Below are 9,406 nucleotides of genomic sequence, written 5' to 3' on the forward strand. Positions count from 1 at the left end.
AGCCCCTCGTACGTCACGATGAAGTTGTGAGTTCAATCCAAAACGGTCGCTACATTTTTGAAAAGTACTTATGGGCCCAAAACGAACGCAGTTTTCAAAAGTTACGCTCAATTCTTAGAACGTCGACAATCCAAGCGCTCCAAATATGCAAGTGCTCATTCTTTCGAAAAATGGCCAAAATCCCACATATGTCACGATGAAGTTTTGAGTTCAATCCATAATGGTCGCTACATTTCCAAAAAGTACTTATGGGCCCAAAACAGACACCGTGTACAGAAGTTACGCTCAATTTTTCCTACGCCGACTCTCCAAGTGTTGCAAATATGCAAGTGCTCATTCTTTCGAAAAATGGCCAAAATCCCTCGTACATCACGATGAAGTCGTGAGTTCAATCCAAAACGGTCGCTAAGTTTATGAAAAGTACTTATGGACCCAAAGCGGACGCCGTTTTCAAATGTTACGCTCAATTCTTCGAACGCCGACAATCCAAGCGCTCCAAATATGCAAGTGCTCATTTTTTTGAAAAATGGCCAAAATCCCTCATACGTCCCAATGAAGTTTTGAGTTCAATCCAAAATGGTCGCTACATTTCCAAAAAATACTTTCGGGCCCAAAATGGACAACGTGTGCAAAAGTTACGCCCAATTGTTCTTACGTCGACTCTCCAAGTGTTGCAAATATACAAGTGCTCATTCTTTTGAAAAATGGCCAAAACCCCTCGTACGTCTCGATGAAGTTGTGAGTTCAATCCAAAACGGTCGCTAGATTTCTAAAAAGTACTTATGGGCCCAAAACGGACGCTGTTTTCGAAAGTTACGCTCAATTCTTCAAACATCGACAATCCAAGCGCTCCGAATATGCAAGTGCTCATTCTTTCGAAAAATGGCCGAAATCCCACATATGTCACGACAAAGTTTTGAGTTCAATCCATAACGGTCACTACATTTCCAAAAAGTACTTATGGACCCAAAACGGACACCGTGTACAAAAGTTACGCTCAATTTTTCCTACGCCGACTCTCCAAGTGTTGCAAATATGCAAGTGCTCATTCTTTCAAAAAATGGCGGAAATCCCTCATACATCACGATGAAGTCGTGAGTTCAATCCAAAACGGTCGCTACATTTCTTAAAAGTACTTATGGACCCAAAATGGATGCCGTTTTCGAAAGTTACGCTCAATTCTGCGAACGCCGACAATCCAAGCGCTCCAAATATGCAAGTGCTAATTCTTTCAAAAAATGGCTGAAATCCCTCATACATCACGACGAAGTTTTGAGTTCAATCCAAAACGGTCGCTACATTTTCAAAAAGAACTTATGGGCCCAAAAGGAACACCGTGTGCGAAAGTTACGTTCAATTCTTCGTACGCCGACTCTCCTTGCTTTCCAAATATGCAAGCACTCATTCTTTCAGAAAATGGCCAAAAATCCTCGTACGTCACGATGATGTCGTGAGTTCAATCCAAAACGATCGCAACATTTCCAAAAAGAACTTACGGGCCCAAAATGGTCGCCGTTTGCCAAAGTTACCCTCAATTCTTCGAACGCCGACAATCCAAGTGTTCAAAATATAAAAGTGCTCATTTGTTCGAAAATTGGCCAAAATCCCTCATCCGTCACGATGAAGGTTTGAAGTTAAATCCAAAACGGTCGCTACATTTCCGAAAATTACTTATGGGCCCAAAACGAACACCGTGTGCAAAAGTTACTCTCAATTCTTCGTACGCCGACTCTTCAAGCGTTCCAAATATGCAAGTGCTCATTCTTTCGAAAAATGGGCGAAATCCCTCATACGTCACGATGAAGTGGTAAGTTCAATCCAAAACGGTCGCTACATTTCTGAAAAGTACTTATGGCCCAAAACGGATGCCGTTTGCAAAAGTTACGCTCAATTCTTCGTACTCCGACTCTCCAAGCGTTCCAAATATTCAAGGGCTCATTCTTTCAAAAAATGGTTGAAATCCCTCATACGTCACGACGAAGTGGTGAGTTCAATCCAAAACGGTCGCTACATTTCTGAAAAGTACTTTTGGGACCAAAATGGACACCGTTAGCAAAAGTTATGCTCAATTCTTTGAACGCCGACAATCCAAGCGTTCTGAATATAAAAGTGTTCATTCGTTCAAAAAATGGCCGAAATCCCTCATACGTTACGACAAAGTTTTGAGTTCAATCCAAAACGGTCGCTACATTTCCAAAAAGTACTTATGGGCCCAAAACGGACACCGTGTGCAAATGTTACGCTCAATTCGTCGTACGCTGACTCTCGAAGCGTTCCAAATATGCAAGTACTCATTCTTTTGAAAAATGGCCAAAAACCCTCGTACGTCACGATGATGTCGTGAGTTCAAACCAAAACGATCACTACATTTCCAAAAAGAACTTACGGGCCCAAAACTGTCATCGTTTACAAAAGTTATGCTCAATTCTTCGAACGCCGACAATCCACGCGTTCGAAATATAAAAGTGCTCATTCATTCGAAAATTGGCCAAAATCCCTCATATGTCACGATGATGTTTTGATTTCAATCCAAGACGGTCGCTACATTTCCAAAATGTACTTATAGGCCTAAAACGGACACCGTGTGCAAAAGTTACGCTCAATTCTTAGTACGCCGACTCTTCTAGCATTCCAAATATGCAAGTACGCATTCTTTCAAAAAATGGCCAAAATCCCTCGTATGTCATGATGAAGTCGTGAGTTCAATCCAAAACGATCGCTACGTTTCTGAAAAGTACTTATGGGCCCGAAACGGACGCCGTGTATAAAAGTTACGCTCAATTCTTCGTACGCTGACTCTCCAAGCGTTCCAAATATGCAACTGCTCATTCTTTCGAAAAATGGTCAAAATTCCTCGTACGTCACGATGAAGTCGTGAGTTCAATCCAAAATGGTCGCTACATTATCTAAAAGTACTTATGGGCCCAAAATGGAGGCCGTTTGCAAAAATTACGATCAATTCTTCGAACGTCGACAATCCAAGCGTTCCAAATATCCAAGTGCTCATTCATTCGAAAAATGACCAAAATCCCTCGTACATCACGATGAAGTAGTGAGTTCAATCCAAAACGGTCGCTACGTTTATGAAAAGTACTTATGGACCCAAAACGGACACCGTGTGCAAAAGTTACGCTCAATTCTTCGTACGCCGACTCTCCAAGCGTTCCAAATATTCAAGTGTTCATTCTTTCGAAAAATGGTCAAAATCACTCGTACGTCATGATGAAGTCGTGAGTTCAATCCAAAACGGTCGTTACATTTCTGAAAAGTGCTTATGGGCCTAAAATGGAGGCCGTTTGCAAAAGTTACGCTCAATTCTTCGAACGCCGACAATCCAACCGTTCCGAATATAAAAGTGCTCATTCATTCGAAAATTGGCCAAAATCCCTCATACGTCACGGCGAAGTAGTTAGTTCAATCCAAAACGGTCGCTACGTTTCCAAAAAGTACTTATTGGCCCAAAATGGACACCGTGTGCAAAAGTTACTCTCAATTCTTCGTACGCCGCCTCTCCAAGCGTTCCAAATATGCAAGTTCTCATTCTTTCGAAACATGGCCGAAATCCCTTGTACGTTATGATAAAGTCGTGAGTTCAATCCAAAACGGTTGCTACGTTTCGAAAAAGTACTTATGGGCCCAAAACGGATGCCGTTTGCGAAAGTTACGCTCAATTCTTCGAACGCTGACAATCCAAGCGCTCCAAATATGCAAGTGCTCATTCTTATGAAAAATGGCCAAACTCCCTCATACGTCATGACGAAGTTTTGAGTACAATCCAAAACGGTCGCTACATTTCTGAAAAGTGCTTATGGGCCTAAAACGGACGCCGTTAGTAAAAGTTACGCTCAATTCTTCGAACGTCGACAATCCAAGCGTTCCGAATATAAAAGTGCTCATTCGTTCGAAAAATGGCCGAAATCCCTCATACGCTATGATGAAGTTTTTACTTCAATCCAAAATGGTCGCTACATTTCCAAAAAGTACTTATGGGCCCGAAACGGACACCGTGTGCAAAAGTTATGCTCAATTCTTCGTACACCGACTCTCCAAGCGTTCCAAATAAGCAAGTACTCATTCTTTTGAAAAATGGCCGAAAATCCTCGTACGTCACGGTGATGTCGTGAGTTCAAGCCAAAACGATCACTACATTTCCAAAAAGAACTTACAGGCCCGAAATGGTCATCATTTGCAAAAGTTACGCACAATTCTTCAAATGCCGACAATCCACGCGTTTGAAATATAAAAGTGCTCATTTGTTCGAAAATTGGCCATAATCCCTCATACTTCACGGTGAAGTTTTGAGTTCAATCCAAGACGGTCGCCACATTTCCAAAATGTACTTATGAGCCCAAAACGGACATCGTGTACAAAAGTTACGCTCAATTCTTTGTACGCAGACTCTTCTAGCGTTCCAAATATGCAAGTGCTCATTCTTTCAAAAAATGGCCGAAATCCCTCGTACGTCACGATGAAGTCGTGAGTTCAATCCAAAACGATCGTTACATTTTTGAAAAGTACTTATGGGCCAAAAACGGAGGCCGTTTGCGAAAGTTAAGCTCAATTTTTCGAACGCCGACAATCCAAGCGTTCCAAATATAAAAGTGCTCATTCGTTTGAAAAATGGCCGAAATCCCTCATACATCACGACAAAGTCTTGAGTTCAATCCAAAACGGCCGCTACAATTTCAAAAAGTACTTATGGGCCCAAAACGGACACCGTGTGCAAAAGTTACGCTCAATTCTTCGTACGTCGCCTCTCCAAGCGTTCCAAATATGCAAGTGCTCATTCTTTCAAAAAATGGCCGAAATCCCTCATTCCTCACGACGAAGTTTTGATTTCAATCCAAAACGGTCGCTGCATTTCCAAAAAATACTTGTGGGCCCGAAACGGACACCGTGTACAAAAGTTACGCTCAATTCCTCAAACGTCGACAATCCAAGCGTTCGAATTATAAAAGTGCTCATTCGTTCAAAAAATGGATAAAATCCATCATACATCATGGCGAAGTCTTGAGTTCAATCCAAAATGGTCGCTACATTTCCAAAAAGTACTTATGGGCCCAAAATGGACACCATGTGCAAAAGTTACACTCAATTATTAGTACGCCGCCTCTCCAAGCTTTCCAAATATACAAGTGCTCATTCTTTCGAAAAATGGCCAAAATCCCTCATACGTCGCGACGAAGTTTTGAGTTCAATCTAAAACGGTCGCTACATTTCCAAAAAGTACTTATTGGCCCAAAATGGACACCGTGTGCAAAAGTTACGCTCAATTCTTCGTACGCCGACTCTCCATGCTTTCCAAATATGCAAGTGCTCATTCTTTCAGAAAATGACCAAAAACCCTCGTACGTCACGATGATGTCGTGAGTTCAATCCAAAACGATCACAACATTTCCAAAAAGAACTTACGGGCCCAAAACGGTTGCCGTTTACAAAAGTTACGCTCAATTCTTCGAACGCCGACAATCCAAGCGTTCAAAATATAAAAGTGCTCATTCGTTCGAAAATTGGCCAAAATCCCTCATACGTCACGATGAAGGTTTGAGTTCAATCCAAAATGGTCGCTACATTTCCAAAAATTACTTTTGGGCCCAAAACGGACACCGTGCGCAAAAGTTACGCTCAATTCTTTGTACGCTGACTCTCCAAGCGTTCCAAATATGCAAGTACTCATTCTTTTGAAAAATGGTAAAAAATCCTCGTACGTCACGATGATGTCGTGAGTTCAACCCAAAACGATCACTACATTTCCAAAAAGAAATTACGGGCCCAAAACGGTCATCGTTTGCAAAAGTTAAGCACAATTCTTCGAGCGCCGACAATCCACGCGTTTGAAATATAAAAGTGCTCATTCATTCGAAAATTGGCCAAAATCCCTCATACGTCACGATGATGTTTTGAGTTCAATCCAAAACTGTCGCAACATTTCCAAAATGTACTTATGGGCCAAAACGGACACCATGTGCAAACGTTACATTCAATTCTTCGTACGTCGCCTCTCCAAGCGTTCCAAATATGAAAGTGCTCATTCTTTCGAAAAATGGCCAAAATCCCTCGTATGTCATGATGAAGTCGTGAGTTCAATCCAAAATGATCGTTACATTTTTGAAATGTACTTATGGGCCCAAAACGGAGGCCGTTTGCAAAAGTTAAGCTCAATTTTTCGAACGCCGACAATCCAAGCATTCCAAATATAAAAGTGCTCATTCGTTCAAAAAATGGCCGAAATCCCTCATACGTCACGACAAAGTTTTGAGTTCATTCCAAAACGGTCGCTACATTTTCAAAAAGTACTTATGGGCCCAAAACGGACACCGTGTGCAAAAGTTACGCTCAATTCTTCGTACGTCACCTCTCCAAGCGTTCCAAATATGTAAGTGCTCATTCTTTCAAAAAATGGCCGAAATCCCTCATTCGTCGCGACGAAGTTTTGATTTCAATCCAAAATGGTCGCTGCATTTCCAAAAAGTACTTGTGGGCCCAAAACGGACACCGTGTACAAAAGTTACGCTCAATTCCTCAAACGTCGACAATCCAAGCATTCGAATTATAAAAGTGCTCATTCATTCAAAAATGGATAAAATCCATCATACGTCATGGCGAAGTTTTGAGTTCAATCCAAAATGGTCGCTACATTTCCAAAAAGTACTTATGGGCCCAAAATGGACACCGTGTACAAAAGTTACACTCAGTTCTTCGTACGCCGCCTCTCCAAGCATTCCAAATATACAAGTGCTCATTCTTTCGAAAAATGGCCAAAATCCCTCATACGTCACGACGAAGTTTCGAGTTCAATCTAAAACGATCGCTACATTTCCAAAAAGTACTTATGGGCCCAAAATGGACACCGTGTGCAAAAGTTACGCTCAATTCTTCGTACGCCGACTCTCCATGCTTTCCAAATATTCAAGTACTCATTCTTTCAGAAAATGGCCAAAAACCCTCGTACGTCACGATGATGTCGTGAGTTCAATCCAAAACGATCACAACATTTCCAAAAAGAACTTACGGGCCCAAAACGGTTGCCGTTTGCAAAAGTTACACTCAATTCTTCGAACGCCGACAATCCAAGCGTTCAAAATATAAAAGTGCTCATTCGTTCAAAAATTAGCCAAAATCCCTCATACGTCACGATGAACGTTTGAGTTCAATCCAAAATGGTCGCTACATTTCCAAAAATTACTTTTTGGCCCAAAACGGACACCGTGTGCAAAAGTTACGCTCAATTCTTCGTACGCCGACTCTTCAAGCGTTCCAAATATGCAAGTGCTCATTCTTTCAAAAAATGGCCGAAATCCCTCGTATGTCACGATGAAGTCGTGAGTTCAATCCAAAACGGTCGCTACATTTCTGAAAAGTACTTATGGACCCAAAACGGAGGTCGTTTGCAAAATTTACGCTCAATTCTTCGTACGCCGACTCTCCAAGCGTTCCAAATATGCAAGGACTCATTCTTTCGAAAAATTGTTGAAATCCCTCATATGTCACGACGAAGTGGTGAGTTCAATCCAAAACGGTCGCTACATTTGTAAAAAGTACTTTTGGGCCCAAAACGGACGCCGTTAGCAAAAGTTATGCTCAATTCTTTGAACGCCGACAATCCAAGCGTTCTGAATATAAAAATGCTCATTCTTTCAAAAAATGGTCAAAAACCTTGTACGTCATGATGATGTCATGAGTTCAATCCAAAACGATCGCTACATTTCCAAAAGGTACTTATGGGCCCAAAACGGACGTTGTTTGTAAAAGTTATGCTCAATTCTTCGAACGCCGACAATCCAAGCATTCCAAATATAAAAGTGCTCATTCTTTCGAAAAATGGCCAAATCCCTCGTACGTCACGATGAAGTCATGAGTTCAATCCAAAACGGTCGCTACATTTCTAAAAGTACTTATGGGCCCAAAACAGACGCAGTTTTCGAAAGTTACGCTCAATTTTTCGAACGTCGACAATCCAAGCCCTCCAAATTTGCAAGTCCTCATTCTTTCCAAAAATGGCCAAAATCCCTCGTACGTCATGATGAAGTCATGAGTTCAATCCAAAATGCTCGCTATATTTCTAAAAAGTAAATATAGGCCCAAAACAGACGCCATTTTCAAAAGTTACGCTCAATTCTTCGTACACCGACTTTTCAAGCGTTCCAAATTTGCAAGCGCTCATTCTTTCGAAAAATGGACGAAATCCCTCGTACATCATGATGAAGTTATGAGTTCAATTCAAAACGGTCGCTACGTTTCTGAAAAGTAATTATGGGCCCAAAACGGACGCAGTTTTCGAAAGTTACGCTCAATTCTTCGAACGCCAACAATCCAAGTGCTCCAAATATGCAAGTGCTCATTCTTTTGAAAATTCGCCAAAATCGCTCATACGTCACGATGAAGTTTTAAGTTCAATCCAAAACGATCGCTACAATTCCAAAAAGTACTTATGGTCCTAAAACGGACGTCGTTTGCAAAAGTTACACTCAATTCTTCGTACGCCGACTCTCCAAGCATTCCAAATATGCAAGTGCTCATTCTTTCAAAAAATGGCCAAAATCCTTCATACGTCACGATGAAGTTGTGAGTTCAATCCAAAATGGTCGCTACATTTCTGAAATGTTCTTATGGGCCCAAAACGGACGCCGTTTGCAAAAGTTACGCTCAATTCTTCGAACGCCGACATTCCAAGCGTTCCAAATCTAAAAGTGGTCATTCATTTGAGAAATGGCAGAAATCCCTCATACGTCACGATGAGGTATTGAGTTCAATCCAAAACGGTCGCTACATTTCCAAAAAGTACTTATGGGCCCAAAACGGACACCGTGTGCAAAAGTTACGCTCAATTCTTCGTACGCCGACTCTCCAAGCGTTCCAAACATGCAGTGCTCATTCTTTCGAAAAATGGCCAAAATCCCTCGTACGTCATGATGAAGTCGTGAGTTCAATCCAAAACGGTCACCAAATTTCTGAAAAGTACTTGTGGGCCCAAAACGGACGTCGTTTTAAAAAGTTACGCTCAATTCTTCGAACGCCAACAATCCAAGCTCTCCAAATATGCAAGTGCTCATTCTTTCAAAAAATGGTTGAAATCCCTCAAACGCCATGACGAAGTGGTGAGTTCAATCCAAAATGGTCGTTACATTTCCAAAAAGTACTCATAGGCCCAAAACAGACACCATGTACAAAAGTTACGCTCAATTCTTCGTACGCCGACTCTGCAAGAGTTCCAAACATCCAAGTGCTCATTCTTTCAAAAAATGGCCAGAAACCCTTGTACGTCATGATGATGTCATGAGTTCAATCCAAAATGATCGCTACATTTTCAAAAAGTACTTATGGGCCCAAAACGGATGCCATTTGCAAAAGTTACGCTCAATTCTTCGAACGTCGACAATCCAAGCGTTCCAAATATGAAAGTGCT

Source organism: Olea europaea, chromosome 13 (genome assembly GCF_002742605.1).
Source record: "Olea europaea var. sylvestris chromosome 13, O_europaea_v1, whole genome shotgun sequence".
Lineage (NCBI taxonomy): Eukaryota > Viridiplantae > Streptophyta > Magnoliopsida > Lamiales > Oleaceae > Olea > Olea europaea.